This window comes from Podarcis pityusensis (assembly GCF_964106645.2).
Source record: "Podarcis pityusensis genome assembly, chromosome: 4".
Taxonomy (NCBI): domain Eukaryota; kingdom Metazoa; phylum Chordata; class Lepidosauria; order Squamata; family Lacertidae; genus Podarcis; species Podarcis pityusensis.
This window is the reverse complement of record NC_138027.1, coordinates 26,108,659-26,133,259: the sequence shown is the minus strand read 5'-3', so window position 1 is coordinate 26,133,259 and position 24,601 is coordinate 26,108,659.

Sequence of the window (24,601 nt, the reverse complement as noted above, 5' to 3'; positions counted from 1 at the left end):
AGGGACCGAGCAACAGGAGCTCACCCCATTGCGGGGATTTGAACCACAGACCTTCTGATCAGCAAGTCCTAGGCTCTGTGGTTTAACCCACAGTGCCACTCGTGTCCCTTTTGCAAGGATAGCCTGTTGTAAAAAAAAGACAAAAAGAAGATAAGAGTCATATACATTGCTCCACCTACTTTTGCCCCTAGCCCCACCCATAATAAGTGTGTTTGTCCTGGAAAGTTGTCCAGAAGGGAATGTGGACCTTGGTTTGAAAAAGGTTCCCCTTCCCCAAGTCATACTGACATAATACTCCCTGAAGAGTGGGTCATTACGAGCTTTATAGTAGATTATTTTTTTGTGGTTAAAGAAACAGATATGTACATCGAAGGTGAGTTTGGCATAGTGGTCAGAGTGTTGGACTAGGACCTGGGAGGCCAGGGTTCAAATCTCCACTCAGCCATGAAGCTCACTGAGTGACCTTCGGCCAGTCCCTGCCTCTCAGCCTAATCTACCTGACAGGGTTGTTGTGCGGATTTAATGAGGAGGGAGATAACCGTGTACGCTGTCTTGAGCTCCTTGGATTAAGAACGTGGGATATAGACAATAAATAAATTCAGCTTCAGAAGCCAAAAACTTGCGGGAAGGTGAGGTACTAAGAGACACCTTCACTGTCTCCTGAATTATATGCCTTCTTCTGGGCCAAATGATTTAAATATGCTCTCTCTCTCTTTTTTTAGTGTAGGTTTGTTGAGCTCGCTAATTTATGCCCAACTGTGTCAGCTCCATAACCAATTTGCTTCTCCTCCCGGATGAGCAGGCCCTGCGATCCCAGAGGCGTGTATTTCAACAAGCCTAATATCGTCCCCCAGGATAAAAGTATTGGCTTATTCTGCAACATAATCTACATCAAAGCCCTGGGGGCAGCCGTCTTGAAAAGGCCCAAGATGCTTTTTAACTTCTTATCTGGCCTGTGCTTAGGGGGAGCCATAAATTCCACAGGCTGCTCTTCCCACAAGCTCCCTCCTTTTCTTCTCCTCTTCCTAGGCCACCAAAGGCATTGAGGGAGTGGTTCAAACATAGAACTTGCAAACAAAACCCCCCAAGGGAAGTGGGGGAGGAAGGGAGAGAGGGAGGGGAAGACAGCCCCAGAGAGCTCCCCTGAGCTTGCTGCCATTGCTGGGCATCAGCAGGTGAAAAAATAAAACGAAATATCCAGGGTAACTTGGAGCCTAAGATGCAAATACCCTCCTTCCCTAAATAAATGTCCCCATCCCTATACCTAAGCAGGGCATCCTTCACAATATTCTGTGCAAACAGGGAGGTCCAATTGACTGGTGTTGACTGGTGGGCAGGATGAGACACGGTTGCTCTCTGTATCTCCTGAAGTAAACTTTTCTTAGGATCTAAGCCAACGTCTAGAATGTGCAGAACAGGGAAGGTAGGAGCAAGGCAGCTTCTCTCCTCTGTGTGCCAAGCCATGTTCTGTTGTCATTCTTCTATCTTGCTACTTATTTACTTATAAAAATATTTATATACCGCTTTGGCACAAAAATATATCAAAGCGGCTTACAAAAGCAAAAAATATATATGTTAAAACCATAGAAAGAAAACGAAGTTAAAAACAAAAAAGTTAAAGACAGAGATCAGTAACCCATTGGGGGTGCGCGCTCTTAATTGCCTGCATTGGCCTGGCAGAATGGAAAAGATTTTAGCAGGCGTTGGCACAGAAGGTGCTCAATAAATTACTTTTTTTAAAAAATGCATGCCAGAAACACAAAAACCTTTCCTTTAAAAAGCAGGAGGGGCAGTCTAACTGCCTTGCATGGATAACCTTAGTTATTCTGAGATATTAAAAAGACCAAAAACGTTCTTAAAATACACCAGGGGTCTGATTTCCTTGTTGCGATTTCATCTTCATATCCAACTGTAGGACTTTAAGTCTTGCCAAGAATCTTGCATTTCGTGCAATAAGGCAAAGGCCAACTGATGCCTGCCTTCACCCCAGCGTGGCTCCCCTTTATCACATACACAGCCCAACAAGACAGCAACAAGAATACACCGATAGCATACGAATCAATCTGGTTTACCTGACCTAACAAGTCCCTCTCACGAAATGCAACCAAACCCCATGGCAGACAACCACAGACAACCAACCACACCCTGCCCCCAATACCTCTCACTACCAAGGAAATGTAATAAACGAATAGAAAGAGAACCTACCCAGTTGACGAGAGCACAAAACCCCACACGTACACTATATAAAAGAATACAAGCCTCACCACCCCACTTTTCGTCTCCCCCATCTTCTTCCTCAACCTTATACTGCATTCATCGCTAATGTCTCACAACAAACTGATTTTTAAGAAAGACTGTACAACCTGGAAAAAAGAGACAAGGCATATACTTTTGTAAACCAAGAAAACCTTTCATAAAAAAATATTTTTTTAAAAAAAAAGAAGGCAAAGGCTAAATTCATATGTTTTTATTCAACAACTTGAGGGCTACAAACTTACATTCTTGACACAAGGTTGTGAAGTTTTTACAACATAACTTGGTTTGCAAGTCCATTAAATTTGAAAACACATTTTGCTATAATTGTGAGTGCTGGAAATTGAAAAGGGATTCTAATTTGATCAAGAAGGCGTAACTCATAAATTATATGCATGTCAGGAGGCCAAGGTGCAGAGGGGAAACTATTTCAGATGCAAACTCCCCACCTACCCACCAGTTGAGGAGTTTAGAAACTCAATTTGTTTGGATTGTGAGTGTATCATGTGTGAAGGTGTCTGTAGGTTTGGGTTTGAGAAGGAAACTCTGAGGGCACCAATAGTAGCATCTATTTTTAATTCAAAGCATTTTTATTTTATTTTGCTCATGAGGTTGAAAACTATATGGGGTGAAATCTAACATTAGTCATGCTCAGAGTAGACCCACTGAAATCAATGGACTTACATTGTAAGTATGCCATCTGAAATATTGCTACTCAAAAATTAGTTCCATTGAATTCAATGGGACTTACTCCAAGATAACAAGGATCAGGACTATAGCCTTTGATGGCTATTACTCACCAGGCTTTTAAAAACAGCAATCAAACTTCCTCTTGGTTTAATTAGAACTTGTATGATTGAGAATTTCTATTGTCAACAGGAAGGATCTGGCCGCATCTGTAATAAGACATATATAGGTCACTCTTATTATCTCTTCTCCTAGTTAGGCTACATAGATTTCACAATTGCTTGTGTGTGCGTGTTCATCCGTGCGCTTCTGAGTGAGACTTCCTGAAGGCAAAAATATTTGCTACGATAAAGGAGAAGCCATCTTCAGTTTGCCTGGAGAGGTGTTTTTTGTGCAATTCTTAACCTAGAAAGTGCATCCTCTCTCACAAAGCTGTATATAAATAGTAGCTAAATAACAGGGACAAGTCTAATTGCAGATATTGAGCCTTGGGTTTATCTCCAGTGCAAAATTTAAAGTGGGTTGTTGTGGTCCCACCCCCCCCCCCCAATCTTCTGCAGGACTCCATATTTCCTCCCTCAATGGGTGGGAAAGCCGGCTTGTGAGGAAGGAGTCGATTTTGACAGCAAAGAATCCTGGTAGGGAAAGACTTAAACCCACCCTCACCCCTCCCTCACAGTGCTGCTGGGGTGAAATGTCCTTCCTTATACTCCAGACACTCTTGGATGAAGCGTTTCTGCTTGGGGGCTTCCCAGAGGCCTTTAGTTGGCCACTGTGTAAGAACAGAAGGTTGGGCTGAATAGGCCTTTGAACTGATCTCTCAGGGCTCTTCTTGCATCCCTGGGGTTTTCTAGGTCTGTTCCAGACAGGCTTCAGGCTTTGTTTCCAGGCAGAAACTGCTTTGGCTGGCCTTTGGGGGTGGGCTTTGCTGAGAGGAACCAGGGAAGTTACAGCCTTGTTGATTCTCTTAGACCTCCAAGTGGACCTTGGCATCTTTCTGGATAGAATGCTGGGGCTGGCTTTTGGAGGTACTACATCTCAGCAGTGCTGCAGTTGCTTGGGTGGCTAGTCCTTTGACCCAGGATACCTGAAGGAGCATCTCCACCCCCATCGTTCAGCCCAGACACTGAGGTCCAGCGCCGAGGGCCTTCTGGCGGTTCCCTCACTGTGAGAAGTGAAGTTACAGGGAACCAGACAGAGGGCCTTCTCGGTGGTGGCACCCGCCCTGTGGAACACCTTCCTGTCAGATGTCAAGGAAAGAAACAACTATCTGACTTTTAGAAGACATCTGAAGGCAGCCCTGTTTAGGAAAGTTTTTAATGTTTGATGTTTTTTCGTGTTTCTGATATTCTGTTGGGAGCCACCCAGAGTGGCTGGGGAAACCCAGCCAGATGGTCGGGGTATACATAAATTATTATTATTATTATTATTATTATTATTATTATTATTATTAGTTCTAGAAGGTGATGTTGGAGGATTCCAGCTCTTTCCCTTGGCTTTTATGCAATGGGGCACCAGAGGGCTCTGTGTTATCCACATGTTCTTTACCTTCCGCAGGAGAGGTCGTCTGGCATGTGCAGAGTGAGGTGTCACCAATATGCAAAGCTCTATCTCTCCTTTCCCTCTAATTCAGGTGAGGCAATGGCTGTTCCAAATAAGTATATGAACTAGACCATGGGTAGGCAAACTAAGGCCTGGGGGCCGGATGCGGCCCAATTGCCTTCTCAATCTGGCCCTCAGACGGTCTGGGAATCAGCATGTTTTTACATGAGTAGAATGTGTCCTTTTATTTAAAATGCATCTCTGGGTTGTTTGTGGGACATAGGAATTCATTCATTTTCATTTTTATTTTCAAATTACAGTCCGGCCCCCTACAAGGTCTGAGGGACAGTGGACCGGCCCCCTGCTGAAAAAGTTTGCTGACCCCTGAACTAGACTCCTGACCAGGCAAAGGAATTACGAGTGGGCAGTCTGTCTGCTCTGCTCAGTGATATTCAACCTGTTTTGGAGGAGGGGTGCCCTTTCCCTAAAGGAGTGGGACTCAAATGTACCCTTCCTGGGCCCTTGGGACATTCTGCAGACTAGTATGTCCTCATCAGCCGTTAGCAGCCTCCTTGGGATTTTGTAGGTTGGCTGGTTAGTTTGTGCATCCCTGGCAAACATCCCTGATCTCTCATTATGCTTCTTCTTTGACAAGATGGAGCTGAGAGAGGAGCACGGATAGAAACTAACTTTCTGTACAAAAGTTAAAAATGGCATTTGCTGTTCCACACACTTTGCCTCAGGCCCCACCCACTACTGACGGTTGTCCCCCACGCCCTGAAGGGGACCCAGAAGGGAAGGTGGCTGAAGAAGTTTTCCCTTCCCTGAAGGATCACATTTATAATGGGGGGGGGGAGAGAGATCTTGGATCCAGTAGTGTGCTGCAGGCACACAGGTGGCTTTGGTAGCTCAGAGCGCCTTCTATCAGCTTAGGCTGATATGCCAATCACAACCCTATCTCAACACAGATAGCCTTGCAACAGTTACCCACGCTCTGTGGGATTCCTGAAAAATGCCATACATTTGAAGATGATCTGGAAACTGCAGCTAGCCCAAAATAGGGCAGCCAAGCAGGGACTGGCTGATGCAACGGTAGAACACCAGGCACGCTTTGTCATTTGCACATGCTTCCAGCCTGTTTTGGCAAGTGGCTACTAGAGTAGGGTTACCAGGGACAGCCCCTGGATTTGCAAATCTGTCCCCGGAAAAATTCCATCCCCGGAACGTCCCCGGATTTCATTAAATGTCCCTGGGAAATGTGACATCTCCTCTCCTGGAGAGATATGCAGCTAGAGGGGTGGGAACATAGTTTTTGCACAGGCAGAGGTGGGTGGGGGTCAAAGAGTGTGAAAGAAGGGCTTTGCACCTTGCCCGGCAGTGAAACCGCACGCCTTACACTTCTTTCGGGAAACGGCTGCCCACCCTTGACTCCCGAGCCTCCCCCGATCTGTGAAAAGGAAGGGGGCAGGAGATTGGGGGAGGCTCAGGAGTCACAGGCGGGCGGCACGCGGTTGTCCAGGAGGGGTGTAAGGTGCGCAGTTTCTCTGCTGGGCAAGGCGCGGAGGGGTGAGATGACTTCAATCCCCTCAACCAACTGGAAAGGCTGCAGAGCTGGCGCGGAGCCGGGCAGCTGAGAGTGAGAGAAAGTGTGAACGAGAGCGTGTCCCCTACGGCCGGGAACTGCAGAAGTCAAATTGGAGCAGGGCAGCCTTATGTTCTTTTAAGCTGAGGCTGCTTGAGTTGAGATACCTCCATTGCAGGGGGTTGGCCTAGATGCCCCATAGAGGTCCTTTCCAAATCTGTGATTCTGTGATCACCCCACAGTCGTATTCTCAAACTCTGCTTCCAACTCCACCCCCCCCCCCAGGTTTATCTCCTCCTCCGGGCTTCTCAAGACAGCAAAACAGCTGTTGTATACAGATAGATGTGATTAAAAAAAATTTTTTTTAAGTGTCCTCAGATTCATTGAAAGAAATCTGGTAACCATATACTAGAGCGAAGGTGTATTCATCGCTGGCCCTCTGATTATGCAACCCCCACCCTGGCTTTCCTGGCACCTGCAAAATGGTGATTTCAGTGCTGGGAATGCTTTACTTAAAGTTCCTCCAGGCTTCTCAGTCTTGGTTTTTGGTTTTTTTAAGTACTCTTTAGATCTGCTACACAGATACTGTTATCTGTTGCTGGCTTTATTCTGCTTTTAGATTTTATTTTTTCTGCTGTCTTTCTTTTCCTATCAAGATTTTATTTACTGAATTTTTAAAGGGTGAACATGTTTTATAAATAATTTATATCACTATGGATGGATAAATACATAATCTATGAATATTGGGAGAGAAAAAATAAGATCGTGTCTTCTCTCTGCACTCCTCCCAGTGGTCATTCCTCCTCTGGTCGCTGCTGTGGATGCACAACCTGTCTGCCTGTCTCCAGGCACTGCGGTCATCTGTAAGAGATTTCCACATAGCAGGGCTGAAGTTTCCAGCTGTTTGCAGACATCTTTATAGCGCAGAGCTGGTCTGCCCATGGACCTGGTGCCAGAAGCCAGCTCCCCATAGAGCACATCCTTGGGGATCCTGCCATCTCTTCCATTCTGTGGACATGACCAAGCCAGCATAGACGTCGCTGAGACAGGAGTATGAACATGCTTGGAATTCTTAGCTTTGCAGTGCGCAAAGAAACACTTCCTTTTCTGTGTTCCAAATCTGCCTAACATTCAGTTTCGCTGGATGACCCCGATTGCATTTTATGCTCAGGCCAGGACTCTGGTGAACCTCCCCTGGGACATTGCTCACCAGAGCCCAGGCAAGAGAGTAAATGATTCCCCCACCCAGGAATGTGTGGCTGTGCTGGTGATTTAACCAGCATGGAGCAATTCCTCCCTTTCTCTCCCATTTAGCTTTTGCGAAGAGAAAGGTGGTTATAGAAAGTGCATCAAGGTGTAATTAATATTGCAGCTCCCATCATCTCCAGCTCTCCTGAGTTTCCTCTCTGCATTGGCCTAGGTTCATCTGCAAAGCTGGAGCTGGCCCCATGTTAGATTAACTGGCAAGGCCCATGTTGTCCCGACAACCATAAGCCAGGAGGCTCCGGAAGCTGAAAGGCCATAAACATTCCTGCTGTTGTTCGCAAGTGCCTGGTCCTCAATGGAGATACACAATTAGAGCGGAGAGGGTGGGAGATCCACAGCTCTGCTCAGTTCATGCATTCCCCCCCCCAAGAACTTCCGCTCCCTGCTAAGCACTCCCTTACTTTGAATTCCAGAGATACAGCCGTGTTGATGTGGGGGGGGCGAATAAAATTTAGCAAGAGCCCAAGGTTAGACTAAAGACTTTGACATTCACTAGGTCGGAGGAGTGAAGTGGCACCTTCAGCTTGTTTTTGTTTATGGTCTTTATAGCCCACCTTTCCTCCAAGGGGCTCCAGGTGGCCCACGTGGTTCCTCTCCCTCTCCATTACAGTCTCACAACAACCCTGTGAGGTAGGCAAGGCTGACAGTGAGTGACTGGCCCAAGGTCACCCAGTGAGCTTCATGGCAGAGTGGGGATTTGAACCCTGGTCTCCTGAAGTTGCCTAGGGTTGGGTGAGAGGACAACAGGTCTATAAGCAGAAGGTGGAGTGGCAGGGTGGCATAAGAGTGTGTGTGAAGAGGCTCCTATTTGGAAGAGGGGGAATTTAGTGGGTCACAAAGTCCATTTCAAGGGCTCAGAGCATGCCTAATAATAATAATAATAATAATAATAATAATAATAATAAATTTTATTTATACCCAGCCCTCCCCGGCCAGAGCCCCGGGCTCAGGGTGGCTAACACCAGTAAAATCACAGTTAAAACATAATGGGGGGAAAGAGAGGGAGAAAAACCAATTTAAAATACAGGTTAAAATGCAATTTAAAATGCAGCCTCATTTTAAAGTAGCTGATAAATCAAGACCACAAGGGGAGGGAAACATAAGGGTCAGACGGAGTCCAAACCAAGAGGCATGCCTCGCCTCTTGCAACAGCCCTGCAAGTTCGACCAGCATTATTCCTCCTGTCCCACAAATTCGTAGCAGGCTGGAGCTGCGTGTCAGAGTGCCTTGCATCTACTAAATCCCCCGAGGGAGGTGAGAGTTGAAACGGGAGCTTCCTTCTTGCAGCTCACGCCCTTAGCCACCAGCTGAAGCCCTAGTCGCAGTGATTTATACAGCAGGAACCAGCTAGATCAAGCCAACGGCCCATCTAGTCCAATATCCCGTTCTCACAGTGGTCCAGCCGATGCCCGTGGGAAACCCGCGAGCAGGACCCCGGAACAGGAGCCCTCTCCCCTCCTGCGGTTTCCAGAAACTGGTTTTCAGAAGCATTGCAGACTCCGACCTGCCATTGTGGCTCGTAGCCAGACTTGTGTGCAAGCCTCGTTATAATCTGTGGAAGCAGGAGTGCCTGCTTGCCCCCGCGACTGACCGTGGTTGCTCGGGGCCATGGGTGTCATGCAGCGTGCATGGCCCCTGGCGCCGAAATTTGTGGATGCCTGGCCCCTTCGTGGGGAATGTGTTTGTGGGTGCCCAGGAAGTTGGCACCTATGTGTGGAAGACCGCAGACGCGGGTAGGATCTGGCTCCGCAGCCGCCATGCCGAGCACACATACTTTAGAGTAAACCCTCGCTGAAGTCAATCGGGTCCACAAGTTCCATAGTATCCGGCTGCACGTGGGATTTAGTTACTGGTTTCGTACAGTTCCCAAAACATATTTCATCAGATGTAAACCTCTCTGAGCTCATTGGCATTTGCAAGTTTTGGGGTTTGTTTGTTTTTTTAAAATAGTTATTTATTTGACAAGATTAAATACTGCTCAGTGGGGGGAAACTAGGAAGTTTCTATGAGACAATATAAAATATTTAGCAAACGTACGTATAAATGTTAAAAACAAATGGACTTAAAATGCATTAAAATATAAACAACAGATAAACGTAATAAAATTGCTTGTAATACGCTTGCCTAACCAAAAATGTTTTTAGCTGTTGCCAAAAACAATGAGGCAAAGGCACCTGCCTAATATTAATAGCCATGAAGTTCCAGTAAATAGCTCTAGAAATTCAGATTTCCCAGTTTAATTGACCTTCTATTTGCAGGACGCTTAAAACAGCTCTCAGGTAGCACTTTCTCATGTGCTGCTGGGAGTAGCAAGCCTTGGAGTTACACAGAGCTGTTCTTCCGGCAAAGCCTGAAGAAGAGTCCTGTGACACCCTTGCTTTGTCCAGACCTTTGGTATCCAGGTAGCTGCCTGCTTTGGAATGAAGAAGGCGCCTCTCTACTCCACACCTCCCGCCCCACTGACTGCGCCTTCTCCAGCTTGGTGTCCCCAAATGTCCTCATTAAAGGGACTGCAACCAGCCTGTATGGCACAGTGGTTAGAGTGGAGGACTAGGACCTGGGAGGTGAGGGTTCAAATCCCCACTGGGTCATGAAGCTCACGGGGTGACTTTGAACCAGTGAGTCACTGCCTCTCAGCCTAACCTACCTCATAGGGCTGTTTGTGGGGATTAAATGAGATGGGGGAACCATGTGAGCCACCTTGAATTCATTGGCGAAAGAGACAGGAATATAAATGCAAGCGAGCACACAGCCTCTACCGTGTTAGCAATGCTCTTTTTTTAATAAGATTTTTTATTAGAAATGACAACATAACATTTTATCAATAAAACATATCATCCTCATTTTCCCCCCCTCCAATTTTCCCTCCCCCCTCCCCAAAATAGAAAACCCCCCTCCCACCCACCCCCAAACTTCCCTCAGCTCCTCTCTCTGGTTTTTCCATGCTTATAATTCTCTGCATACCATGTTAGCAATGCTGACCGAGGATGATTTAAGTTTGAGGAAGGCTATACCGTAGTGGGATTTCGAAATTCAAGGGAATTTCGAGAGCAGAATTTCAGCCAGCAAAAGCTCCCGGTAAAGCCAAGCTGATTTATTGAATACAATTTGTCTTTAGTAGCGCTTACTCCCGAGGAAACATGCTTGGACCGGTCTGCGTAAAAAGCTGTACGAAGGCTGGATCTTGCGCACGTGCCCTTTGAAAGCTCAACCTTTCGGGACGGAGGAAAGACCTCCAGCAGTCGCAGAATAATCCTAGGGGGGCGTGCTCTGTCCCTCACTCCCCACAAATCCCACCAGAAACCAAGTGAAACAGGCGCATATCCCAACCTTATCGAATATAACCCCGGTGAAGAACACAGACGCTTCGCAGTAGAATGGCTAATTAATTCCTTTGTGGAATTAATCATACTTGTTCAATCCACCACACCAAGCCCAGCGCTTCTCTGGCAAGAAAAACCCAAACAGCTTCACCTTTCCTTGCAAGATGCGATACACCAGTTTATTTGGAGGGTGGGGGCGGAGAGAAACGTACGAAAGTGAAATGGGGGGAAATTCCTGTTAAATGCTTTGTTTTATTTTACTTTTTTTTTTTTAAGTGCAGGTTTGATTCCGAGAGAGATTTATCCTTGTACTCAGCTGTTGCGCTGTGCTGCTGTTTGATAAATAAACAATATTTCCTCTCCCAAGGCTAACTGGTATTGAAAAGCGGGGTGTACATTTCAACAATAAAAATACCTCTGTGCTCAGCAGAAAGGGAGGGGCGATCCTGTGCCATGAACGCAACATAATGTGTAGAAACGTCGGTAGCCAATGTGGGGTGCGCTCCAGACGTTTTTGGGTTACAATTGTCATCACCTTTACCATTGGCGTCACTGGCTGGGATATTGCAGTGCACAACATCTGGAAGGAGCCAGCTATTAGCTACCCTCCTGTATAGGTTTCTTGCCTGCATGCTAGCTTCGCCGTGACCAGCTGGAGCAGATAAAAGCGCAAAATCCAGGCAAAGAAACAGACGACTCCGATCCACGTTGTACCTCTACACAGGCCCAACTATGTTGGCGAGGGGGGAGTGTTTAAAGGAGGATTTTTATTTTATTTTTTTGGCCTGTTTTAACTTTGCATATCGAATTTTGTTTACATTTTCCTTTGCACAGGGTCACAATATTTCCGAACGGTGGCAGGTTTATAAAAGCTTTAAATAAGTAAGGAAATGTGAGCGCGTAAAGCCTGATCGGTTTCCGTGGCACAGAACCATCCAATTGTAGAGTTGGAAGAGTCATCTAGAGTAACCCCCTGCGATGCAAGAATCTCAGCTAAAGGACCCACGGCAGATGGCAAGTTAAGCCTTCGGCCGGTTCGAGAATCCTGCGGAGATCAACAGGATTCGAGGAGGCGATTTTGGCCGGTTGGCAGCCAGCGCTGGATGAGGGAGAGGCAGCTTAAAATTCAAAAACATTGGACTTGAGGCTTGTGGATCGCGTCTGCCTGAAAGGTCTTCGCAGTGAATAGATTTCCCTCATTCAACAGCTTCACAGCAGACAGGAAAGTCAGCCATCCGAGTAACTGCGAGAGCTACTGGCCTCCGGGGTCAAGGCATTTGCGAACTTTACGGTAGTCTCCGGGACGGATCTGAAGAGTGTTTTGACCTCTACCGTGTTAATCTTATTCCCAGCGCAGAAAATCTCACTTTCCGCAATCGGTTTAAAGAGACGCTTGAAGACTTCTTCGGGCGATTTTGGTACCTTTGGAGACAAATGTGTAATCTTTAGTCTTAAACCCTAGCACTGTACTACAATTTCGCCGGAAAGCGAAGCTAGCCCCAGATAAAACGAGGATAATTGAATCGTAGTGCCACAATTGTTTGGAGACTGAAACAGTTCAGTTAAATGCGACTTGACGAGGTATTCCTCTAATATTCTGAATATTCCACAGAATATTCAGTGGAGGTTGTTCTACGTTGTATTTCATTTGGCTACTACGAACCGAGAACAGAAGAAGAAAGTCAAAGGACTTGTACTTTATGCAAAAGTTCTTAGCCACGGTCTAGCCAATAGAACCGCCCTGAGACCTCCGGGTATAAGGCTGTATAGAAACTGAATAACTAATAATAACGCGCCTTTGATTTTGACGGGAGAGACAACACTGTGATCTCAACTCCACTTACCCAGGAGTAAACCCCATTGAATTCTATAGGATTTACTTCTGAGTAGACATTGACAGGCCCGCGGTGTCTGCAAGGAAGCCTATAGCATTTGCTTCTCAGAATACATGGTCAAGACTGAGCTATTAGCCTGCAATCCGCTGTCTGCTTACTTGGGAATAAGCCCCATTGAAAGCAGTGTGGCTTACTTCTGAGTAGGCAAGCCCCTACCTAGCTTTTCCCGTGTGATCGAAGAGATTCAAAAGTGCTTCCCTTTGTACCATTGGATAGGCACCAGATCATGACTCCTCTTCTTCCAGCTCACTTGCAGAAATATATCAAAGGCGGAGGGATATATTACGGGCATAGGAGCCAACCCCTAGAAGACGAGGGGTCTTTGCCCACCCCACCCCCCTCATAAAATATTTGAGGAGGCAGCTCTGTGGGTAAACTCCAGTTCCCATGATACTTTGAGGGAAGCCATCTGCTTTAAATATATGGTGTGACTGTGTGTGTGTGTGTGTGTGTGTGTGTGTGTGTGGAAACCATGCCTGGTGTCCTGACGTCCCTGGAAAACAAGGCTGGATAAAAGCATTTCATAAATATGTAGTAAACAAACAATCCCTTCCTCTTTTCCTGTGGTACCCTTTTCCTGTGGTATAGCAACTATAATTTCCTTTTGTGTGTGTGTAGGGGGGAACAATTGCACCTGGCTTGGGAGTCCTAATATATAGCGCGCGCACAGACACAGGCACACCACCCCCCTTGTGGATCATCGTTATTTTGGATCAATATGCTCTCTGCGGCACTGGATCTCTGACTCTCTACCTGGAGGAATATATCCCTTTAATTCCAAGTAGCTCCCGGGCAACGGCAGGCGTTGAACAGCTCCAAAGGTCCTCTCGCCATCTGCAAAAGCAGGGAGGGCCTAGATATACGTGTAGCTCTGTGAACAAAGCGCTCCCTGGATTAAAAACGAAACGAAACCCAACAACCAACAACAACCCTGGGAACAACGAAAAGTATACAACAGAGCAGCGGGGCCAACTTGAATAAGATATTGGGAGGGGGGGGCAAGTTGGTAGAGCATGAGACACTTAATCTCAGGGTTGTGGGTTTGAGTCCCGTGTTGGGTAAAAAAAATAAATTCCTGCATTGCAAGGGGTTGGACTAGATGGCCCTCGAGGCCCCTTCCAACTTTACAATCTAATGATCGATCACATGACACGGTGCGTGGACACTATTTGAATGGCAATGCCCATCAACTGGGGGGCGGTAGCAGACCCCTCAAATATTTTATTGGGGGACTGAAGACCCCTGGCCCCTAGGAGTTGGAACTTATGTACCAAACCCCTGAGACTTGTTTATAGCTGCTGGGGTACTAGACACAATATCAAAATGGTGCAATCTCACACCCCAATATACTGGGCGTGCGTTGGCACACCTAATAACACACACCTAAACACACACATGCTTTTGAATTGTGGTGCTGGAGGAGGCTCTTGAGAGTCCCATGGGCTGCAAGAAGATCAAACCTATCCATTCTGAAGGAAATCAGCCCTGAGTGCTCACTGGAAGGACAGATCCTGAAGCTGAGGCTCCAATACTTTGGCCACCTCATGAGAAGAGAAGACTCCCTGGAAAAGACCCTGATGTCAGAGGACAAGATGGTTGGACAGTGTTCTCGAAGCTACCAGCATGAGTCTGACCAAACTGCGGGAGACAGTGGAAGACAGAAGTGCCTGGCGTGCTCTGGTCCATGGGGTCACGAAGAGTCGGACACGACTAAACGACTAAACAACAAACACACACCTAATCCTGACTCTAAAGGTACTTGCGTGTGTGTCCACTCGCTCCCCCAGTATAATCCACTCAGCCCCAGTATACAAATGTTGACATGTTTATTGAAATGCTGACTTTTATTTGCGCCTTGATCTGCGTTGTGCCTTTCATCGGTGCTGTTGTCCTTCGATTTTTACGCACCGGGCGCAATTTTTGTGGAGAAGCAGGGTTAACAAAATGTCGTGGCGAGGACAGCAGCGATCTACACAAATAACGTTTGCCGGGCAGTCCATGAATGTCAACAGAAGCGCAGAACCGAAATCCTCATAGGTTTGGCGCCCAATCCTAAACAAGCGCGCAGCTCGATCCTCTGCTTGTTTATTCGGGAGCTGGACAGCTCCTCTGAGAAATTTACGGAGCAATCCTATGCCCATTTTACTCAGTCTCACCAAGTTCAGTGGAATTTATTCTCAGCAGATAAATGTGTATACTTGTGACATCGTATATCCGAAGTCTGCAGGCGCGCACCTAGCATTACTTAACCCTCAAATGGGCTTTGCTCCGGAGTAAGCACGCACAGAACCAGACTGTTTTCTACCAAAGCTCTTCCTCTCTTTCTTGATTCAGACGAAGGCAGTAAAGAAGCCAGATATAAATTTATAAAGCACACCAGCCTTCGCCCCTCCGGATGTGTTTTGATAACATTCCCTGCATGTAACAAAAAAACGTCTAGAGAGCACCAGGTTGGCGAAGAATGAACTACAGTACATCCATTTCTTTGCCATTTGCCTGTCTGGGCTTTTAACGCTACCGCGACCAAACAAGTATCCAGTGGAAGGGAGTTCCAGAGTCGTTCGCAGGAAGTGAGCGCCTGTTGATGATGGAATTAATACAGTGGTACCTCGGGTTACAGACGCTTCAGGTTACAGACTCTGCTAACCCAGAAATATTACCTCGGGTTAAGAACTTTGCTTCAGGATGAGAACAGAAATCGTGCTCCGGCGGCGCGGCAGCAGCGGGAGGCCCCATTAGCTAAAGTGGTACCTCAGGTTAAGAACAGTTTCAGGTTAAGAACGGACCTCCAGAACGAATTAAGTACTTAACCCGAGGTACCACTGTAGACGCTGCTAAACATGTATTGGGGCGAGGGAACTACTTTGATTTGAGTGAGATTTGCTTGGTAGGACATATGCTTAGCCTTGTAGTCTTAGAGTGCGTTCCTTTACACGCATCCTTAGAAATAAAGCCCCGCTGAGGTAAGTCTGCAGCCCTAAGGTGAAGTCACCAACTCCTGCAGAGAAAACACCAACCAATGAGAAAACACTCCAAAGGTTCAGCGAAGCAAACCCTCCTCCTTTCACCCATTTCCCGAAGTTACATACTGTACCTGAAGGTAAAGGTGCTTTTCACTTCGCTTTCTGATCATCCTACTAATTCCGGGTAAACGACTCGGATGCGGACGACCGTCGGGTCACATTCAGGCTGAGATGATAAACCAGAGCTCAGCGAAATCTGTATGCAAACCCAGAATTCCAGAAAGAACAATAAAGTATCACTGAGCATGAACAGAGTGCGTTTCCTTGTTTCCGCTTTTATACTAGGGCAGTGGTTTTGACTGTGTGTGTTTCAGTGTTTGAGCCCCGTGCAGACCAGGCCCGTGCAAACATAGTCGGAAAACAACCCCCCTGTTTTAGACGCGCGCAGGAGACTGAACACCAGATTGTCCAAAGCGAATCTTCTCTCCCCTCCATCAGTCGCAGGATTCTCTCTCTTTCTCTCCCACAAGTTATCTTTGATTCACAAGGAGGATGGTGACGTCCGCAGCAGCAGCATTATTAAATACAAGTGAATGGAGACCCCCCCCCCCCGTGCAGCTGCTCTAAAGCGTGCATGCAGTTGTCCCCTTTCAATACGCTGCGTCCCGATCTCTGTCAGTTTAATGGCCTTGTTTTCCAGTTTATTGCTGCTTCATCCAATGCACACATACCAATAGATCTGCTTTGTTCGCGCTTATCGGCAGAGCCGATTACATGACACGGCTTTCGTGGGTCTGCTGTAAGCCTTTAGTCCTGGCAGAGGTGGAGGGGGGGGTAAGTGTTGATTGGGGGGGACTTTAAAAAGAAAGCTCTAAAGCCCCCCTCCCACTTTCAGCAAGGAAAAACAACTCGGCGCTTTTGTTGAGAAACGGGGGCCTTCCTGTAATTTTTTTTTCGGTCTAGGCTGGCTAATTCCAGAGGATCAAGTCCTGTTATCGCAGTTTAAAAAAAAGTGAGATGATTTCTTCCACGGACTTTAGCTACAGCCAGATCCTAGGCATGCTAGCTTCTTCCTTCTCCCAAGGGCCAAGGATTTACGCTATAAACTCCCTGAGCTGAAAGCAACGGGAATTCCTCGCGAGTAAAGTTGGGGGTTGACTGATTTATGGTGGCGCCATGTCTTTTCCAGGCACGACTTGGGCTAGGGCAGATAAGAACTCCGTGGATCTAATATTAAGAACCAGCGATGCCGTTAATCTTACATTACACTTATTGCTTATTGCATTTATATTTAGATCTTCATTTAATCGGCCCAACAACCCTGCGACGAGATTAGGCTGAGGGGAAGTGACTGGCCCAAGGTTGCCCAGTGAGCTTCATGGCCGAGTGGAGAGTTGAACCCTGGTCTCCCAGCTCCTAGTCGAACAACTGGACCGCACTTGCTCTCAATCCTGCTGCATTTGGGGGCCCTTATTAATATTCTTGTGGGGGGCTGGGCTTCCTCTTACAGGTGATAATGCAAATGTCTTCAACTGGTAGCCAGACAATCCTTATTTTCTTTCTTTCTTTAATTTATATACAGTGGTACATTGGTTTGCAACTGCTTTGGATTACAACCGTTTTGGAATACAACCGTTTCAAACCCGGAAGTGTGTGTCCCTTTTTTTGGATTACAACCAATTTGGAGGGGGGGGGGGAGGAGGCCCCATTGGCGAAAGCACACCTTGGATTACAACTGGACCTCCGGAACAGATTATGGTTGTCAACCAAGGTACCACTGTACCACCTTTATCTTCCAAAGATCTCTTACGTATCTGAAGAAGTGTGCTTGCACACGAAAGCTCATACCAAGAACTAACTTAGTTGGTCTTAAAGGTGCTACTGGAAGGATTTTTTTATTGTGTCTTACATAGTTTTCCTCTTCCCCATTTCCCCCTCACAACAACCCTGTGAGGTAGGTTAGGCTAAGAGATAGTGACTGGCTCAAGGTCACCCAGTGAGCTTAAGGGTGTGTGGGGATTCGAACCCTGCTCTCCTAGGTCCTAGTCCAACATGCTAACCATTGCACCACACTGGCTCTCAATCCTACTGTGTTTGGGGACCCCTCTTAATATTCTTCTTGTGGAGGCTGCTCATCCTCTTGAGTAGGGCCCTTTACTCCTGCCCCCAAGTCCTGCCCTGAGGGCACCAGTCCTAAGCACAAGAAGTATGACTGCTTTGCTGGTTTGAGATCTAAGATTGGGTAGCGCAACATTCTGTTTGCCACAGTGGCCAGTCGGGGAGCTGGCAACCTTTTCTTCATCCCCTCCTGGGTAACCTTCCAGGAGCCACATGCCAGGGGTGGGTGGAGCCGAAGGAGAAAGTGGGCAGAGCGATGGTTGTAAATTTTTTCACCTTTGTACAGCAGGCTAGTTTCCACACACACCTCTCTGTCCTCCCATCCAGGCAAACAAGAAGCATAGCCAGAGTTCAAGGATACCTTCCAGTCCTGCAAAAACAGTGAAGGAGGGTGCATTTCAGGATCGAACCTTGTCACATCGAAGGTTTGCATGGAAACCATAATTCATCGGATCCCACAATCCGGGAGATGAAGACACTGAAACACTAGCAGTTTAAACAATACCACATAATAAAAAGCAGTTTGTAAATGAAGCCAATGTTTCCAGAAGGGAATCCCACCAGCGCGGGGCCACTATAGAAAAGGCCCTGACTCTCTGATTCCTGCCAATCTAATATATTTATTTTCTTGTTTATTTATTACTTGTATAGCTCATCTTTCCTTCTATGTGGCCTTCATACTTCTCCCCCACTCCATGTTGTCCTTACAACAACCCTGCGAGGTTGAATAGACTGAGTGAGAGCGACTGGCCCAAGATCACCCAGTGAACTTCATGGCTGAGTGCGGATTTGAACTCTGGTCTCCCAGGCCCTAGATCAGCACTCTAACCACTGCACTACACCGGTTCTCAATAATAGATCAGGATGGCAGCCCACATGCAAGGCCCCTGAGATGTATCTCAAGGCTGAGGCAGGTTCCTGCTGAGGCAGGCGGTCTTTCAAATAATCTGGTCCCATAGACCAAGTCCTATGATGAAAGGTTGAAGAAGCTGGGTTATGTTTGGCTTGGAGAAGAAGAGAGGATTAAAAGACGATACGATAGCCAACTTCAAATATTTGAAGGGCTGCGCAGAGATGAAGGAGCACATTTGTTTTTCTGTTGCGCCAGAGGGTAGGACCCAAACCAATGGGTTCAAATTACAAAGGAAGGAATTTAGACTAAACTTCAGGAAGGACTTCCAGACTGTTGAAGCTGTTCCACAGTAGAAAAAGTTAGCTCAGATAATGGTGGACTCTCCTCCTGAAGGCTCTTAAGTAGAGGCTGGATGCTTTTGGTAATGAATTTCCTACGTTGGTGGGAGGGGTTGAGCTGGATGACCTTTGGAGGTCCCTTGCAACTCTTTGATTCTAAAGCTACCTCCTGCTTATTGCTACAGATCAAACTAATACTGTATTAAAAAGATTTAGAAGCTGGCAGTTCCATCTCTTCTCCCCTACCCCACTTTCCACATGCATTAATTTTGCATCTCCACCCTGGCTAGAATCAGGGTCTTTTCTACCTAACTTGTGTTTCCTGTAATGAACTTTGCCTTTTTGTTTTCCATACTCAGAGTCTCAGTGTGTCACCATCAAGGTCACAGTGTGCTCCTCCAAGCAGTGGTTTCAGTGCACCATGCAAGTTCCTGTGGTTAAGAACATGTAGCTGAGGACTCCGAGAACTCATCTTTCCATTGCTGGTTTATATGCATTTTATATATGTATGCTGGGATAGCTCAGTCGGAGGAACGTAAGTCTCTTAATCTCTGGGTCATGGGTTTGAGCCCCACATTGGGCAAAGGATCCCTGCATTGCAGGGGGGGTTGGACTAGATTGTCTTTGTGGCCCCTTCCAATTGTGATTCTTTAATTCTGTACCACAGGGCTAGAGAACCCGTGGGCCTCCAGAGGTTGTTGGACTCCAACTCCCATCAGCCTTAGTCAGTGTGGCTAATAGTCAGGGTTCATAGGGAATGCAGTCCAACAACCTTGGGAGAGTCACAAACTCCCCCCCCCCAAAAAAAAAACCCGACTAAAGAACAATGGCAAGAGAAACTGATGGACTATGCAGAACTGGCAAAATTGACACATAAATTGCGGGACAAGGATAACTGTGACTTTAAAGATGAATGGGAAGCTTTTACAAAGTATTTAAAGAAGCAACAAAGTGAACTGGACTCCCTGGCAGGCTTTGAATAAACACTCACAAACTCTTTATTGATAATAACTAGTCAGATAAATTAAGGATTTATACAATTTTGTGACATGCAGAGAATAGCATCTACAAAGAAACCAGAGAGTGGAACTGAGGGAAGTCGGGGGTGGGTTGTTTTAGGGGGGGAGGGGGGAAATGGGGGGGAATTAAGGATGATATGTTGTAACCTAATATGTTTTGTTTAAATGCCTAATAAAAAATATTTAAAAAAACAAAAACAAATTCCCCATCCCTGTTGTTAGACCTGTTTTAGCTGTTGCAGTCTTTCCTCTCCTCCATGAACCCTGGGAACTGCAGTTTTCTGAGCTGTGCTGAACATGCTCTGTCAACATACCCCTGGCCACACAGGACAAGAATTCCCCCAGAAAGAGGCAAGTGCTTATTGAACCCGTTTTCAGAGGCAGCGTTTGATATGCCTTCAGTGTCTTTGCAAATAGTAAAATTTTCTTATAGAGAAGCCATGCAAGATAAACCAGCTTCACTTGGTGGACATGCATCGTGTAGATGCGCCTGTCAAGGTGCGCTCATCCCCATGAATTCCATTATTAAGCAGAATCCCTGTCTCTCATCTCTGCTTAACACTCGACTCCTCTTATTGATGGGAATAAGAGGAGATTGCAGAAAGCCAGTGCAGAGCAGTGGTCAGAATTCAAGTCCTCACTGGGCCAGGACGCCCAGCGAGTGACCTTGGCTCAGTCACCATCTCTCAGCCCAACCTACCTCACAGGGTCGTTGTGAGAATAAAATGGGAAAACGCTGTACACCGCCTTGAGCTCCCTGGAGAGAAAGGTGGGATATGGACATCAGGAAGAACTTTCTGACAGTAAGAGCTGCTCGACAGTGGAGCGGTCTCCCTCGCGAGGTTGTGGTCTCTCCTTCCTTGGAGGTTGGATGGCCATCTGTCATGGACGCTTTAGCTGAGATTTCTGCATTGCAGGGCGTTGGACTGGATGACCCTCGGGGTCCCTTCCAACTCTACAATTCTATGATTCTATGAAATGCAAGAAATAAATGTGGATTGGACTTTCCTTCCTTGAAATCTTGTTAGCTCATCCCAGCTGCTGCAGTCACTTCGATGAACAAGAGAATTTGCCTTATAAAGTCAGACCATGGGTCCATTTAGCCCAGAATTGCCCACATCAGCTGGCAGCAGCTCTCCAAGGTTTCAGCATGAAATCCTTTGCAGCCGTACCTGGAGACGTCGGAGAATGAACCTGGGACCTTCTGCCAAGCAAGATGGACTTTTCTCTGTACCTCAGGCAGATAAACACGAACCGAGACTTAAGTGAGGAGCATCAAGTAACAAATCGCTTTACAAATGGAAATTCAAATCCAGAGTTCCTCGGAGGTTCTAGCTGCCATCACGAGAATATCGGGCCATTTATTCACACCTCTTGATCCCTCCAATGAATTAAATGTCTTGTTTGCGCTCTTCATTCAGGAAATCTATTTGCAACTCTCCATTCATTTATTCGGCAGCAGCTCTGCAAAAAAATCAATGGAGGTGGTCTAGAATAAGGAGAGGAGACTGTGGCCTTCTATTATCTTCATTCAATATTCGTTTGTTTGTTTGTTTTGAAATTGAACTGAGCATTTGTTTCAGCTGGTTAGCTGCATTTGATGAATCGGAGGAAAGAGAGACAGTTGAGAGGTTAGTAAAGTTGATCGCGTGATAGCGCAGCGCGTGTAGATAGGCAGCTATAATGATCGGTAGCTGTATACAGTATGAGCATACACAGTTTTTTTAAATATAGCTTTTAAAATCTTAATGGTTTGGCTGGGGGTCTTAAGCGTACAAACACGGCCCTGCACGTTGCTGGCTTTCAAGGAAGCCCCGTTCAAATCAACGGGGCTCTTTTATTTCATTTCTGAAACTTACAATTCTGTCCTTAGTCACAAAGCCCCAAGGCGGGTTACAACACTTGGTGCGCGCGTATATCATGCACCTACTTGGAGTGCAGAGAGAAGCGAAAGGCGTGTGTGTGGCCCTGCATCTCCAAATTATTCATCCAATATTATTTATTTATGATTTAAAGGTTTCAGCAGCTGCCTTTCTGCCGGAGCACGGAGCTCAGAGCAGTTCACTACGCCATGAAAAACACACACAATAAAACTGCTATTATAAGAACTACAAGCGATCAATAAGAAATGTTGCGATTCTGCAGCACGTGGCTCCCCACTCAGAAATATTCTACTTATTTCCCAGGTGGCATATCTGGGCTCATCTCTGCCCATTGAGGTGCGACTTAAACGTGAATGAAGCTGGGTCGATGGTGCTGCGTTACTGCTGCTAATAAATAATGTCGATTGGAAACATGCACCGAGGCTCAAGACTTTAATTTGGATTAACTTTGTCTGGATGTGCCACCAGTGTTAGTCCCGTTTCCCCACTAAACTTAATGGTGTGGGGGGTGGGGGGTGTTCTTGGTTTGTTTTGTTCTTGTTTTTATTATGTATTTTGTGCTTTTATCTTGTAAACTGCCCTGAGATCTACAGATGAAAGGCGGTACGCAAATTTAATAAATAGTAATAGTAATTGTGTGTGTTTGGGTGTGTAATATGTGAGTGCATCTGTATCTATACAAAGCGTTACCAGACTGACCGCGCGATCCTATGTCTACTTATTACTGCGGATACTTGATTATTTGCCGCAATCCTTTACCTCGCTACCTGGGAATTAGCTTGGTGCGCAAACTTATTTCCGAGCAAACACGCGTGAGGTTGCGCTGCAAGGCTGCTATCCTATGCACCCGGGCGTCAATCATCACCGTGGGAATTCCCAATAAACACACGCATCATATAGGATCGAGTTGCATTAGCTTTATTTTGTGACATACGCTTTGGAGGCCGAGAGCCTACGAAAGCTGGCGGCGCAGGAACAGCGCGATCCTGTAGTTACAGCGAGGCTCACTTCTAAGCAAGCATGCATACCACACCTCCTTTTTTCCCCTTCTTCTTTGGTTTGGCCGGATTCTGCCCTTTGCACAGCTTTCGCCGCCTCCCTGCCCCTAAGGCGACTTCACCCCCGCGATCTCAGCTGCGGCTGGTTCCCCGCAGACGATTGTTCTAGCCGGGGTCGAGGAGGAGACGAAGGGGCTGGCGCTCCTGACCGCCGGCCCGCGATGGGAACGGAGGAAAGTTTCCACCACCGCCGGCAGTTTGAGCAAAAGATTTGGCTGCTGTGTGAATTAAAGGGATGCAAATATACCCTGCGCCTCCCCGCATTGTCCCCGGCTCAAGGTGAAAAGTTAAAACATAAAAACAATGAGTGAATCTGCTGGGATTTAGAGGGGGAGCCGGGGGAAGCGGGGGCCGCCTGCCGCATCTTCAAAGGGCGACTTGTGTCTGCGCCGCGACGCGCGGCAGAATGCTCATATCAAAGTGGCCTGGCCCTATCTACACCGCAGAGGCTCTGCGATCTGGATCGGGCTTAGAAGGTGCCCGAAACCGGATCAGTTCATGGGGTTAACAAAATAAATCAGGCCAGAGCCGCAACGACCCACATTTTTCTCTCTCTTATTGGGAAGATTGAAAGTACCACCCTCCGTTCTTCATTCCCTCCCCCTCCATGTGTGCAAATTGATGGACTTAAAGTTCGTCTTTTTCCTTCTCCGGTGTCTTGAGAAGGTCAGTTTCCGCTCGGGTTTCATTGTATATTGACAGACTGACCTTTGTTAGAATTATATTCTTTGGGACTTCTTCTGTAAAACAACAGCAGCAGCAGCAGCAACAACAGATCCATCTCTCCATAGAATAGTACTGAAATATATACAGTCAGATCAGCCTAGTTTAAAAGTAAAAAGCTTTGGGTTTTAAATGGTATGAAATTGACTAGCCATTGACTCTCCTACCTTTTCGCCCCAAGAACATCGATTCTCTTCCTCTTTCTTTTCTTTTCGTCCATTTGATCTAGCTGGCTCGAGACTCAATTGATCTTCTTTAAAAATTTGCCTTGGATTCGGATGCTTTAAAATATATATAAATAAAAGCCAGTCTTTTCACATCCTCAGTAATGGGCAGGTTCAGAGAGGCGGGAAGCCTATGGAAGGGACTGGTCAAATATAATCTCAATAGCATTGTACCAGGAAAAATATATAGGACCAGCCCTCGGTAACTTTTAAGCAACAAATAAAATGAAATGAATAAAAATGTATAGTCTGTAAGGAGCCTCAATGTGTGTGTTTTTCTTCCGTGAGTGTAACCCGGGACTTTCCTAAATGTGTTCAGGTCCGCACCTTGATAAGGGAATCGGGGGCTTTCTTGCCACACGACAAAACCCTAAAGAAATTAAGATAATCCCCTTGACATTCTGAATTCTCTTTTGGGGTCGTGCGACGCGTTGGCGTTTTGTGCCTGCCGCCTCCTTATCCGGGATTAGCCTGGCAATTGGTTATTAATGAGTAAACGGGCTTTAAAATGTTAAGGGAGCACTTAAAAGGGGGGAAAAGTAGTTTCGAACCTATGAAGAGAGTCTGGCCAATCCGTCTTCTAGCCTAACGTCCCCACTTCCTAGGCTTAAACTTTCTCCCTTTAGACGAGGCTGAAATCTGCGTAACTGGGCCTGGAAACCTCTCTCTGTTTTGGCCAACACAGATCCTCTGTTTTCTTCCTTTGGAAGGCACTTCTCAGCGTTGCCAACTTCTTAGGCCTTTTCCAAGACCTCACATCAAAGAGAGGCGCATCATTTATTTATATTCTTGGGAGGCGCTCTTTTTCCAGACCTTCGGTGCGCTTCCACCTTCGCCCACCCGCCCCTTCGCTCCGCTCTCCCTTTTGCAAGTT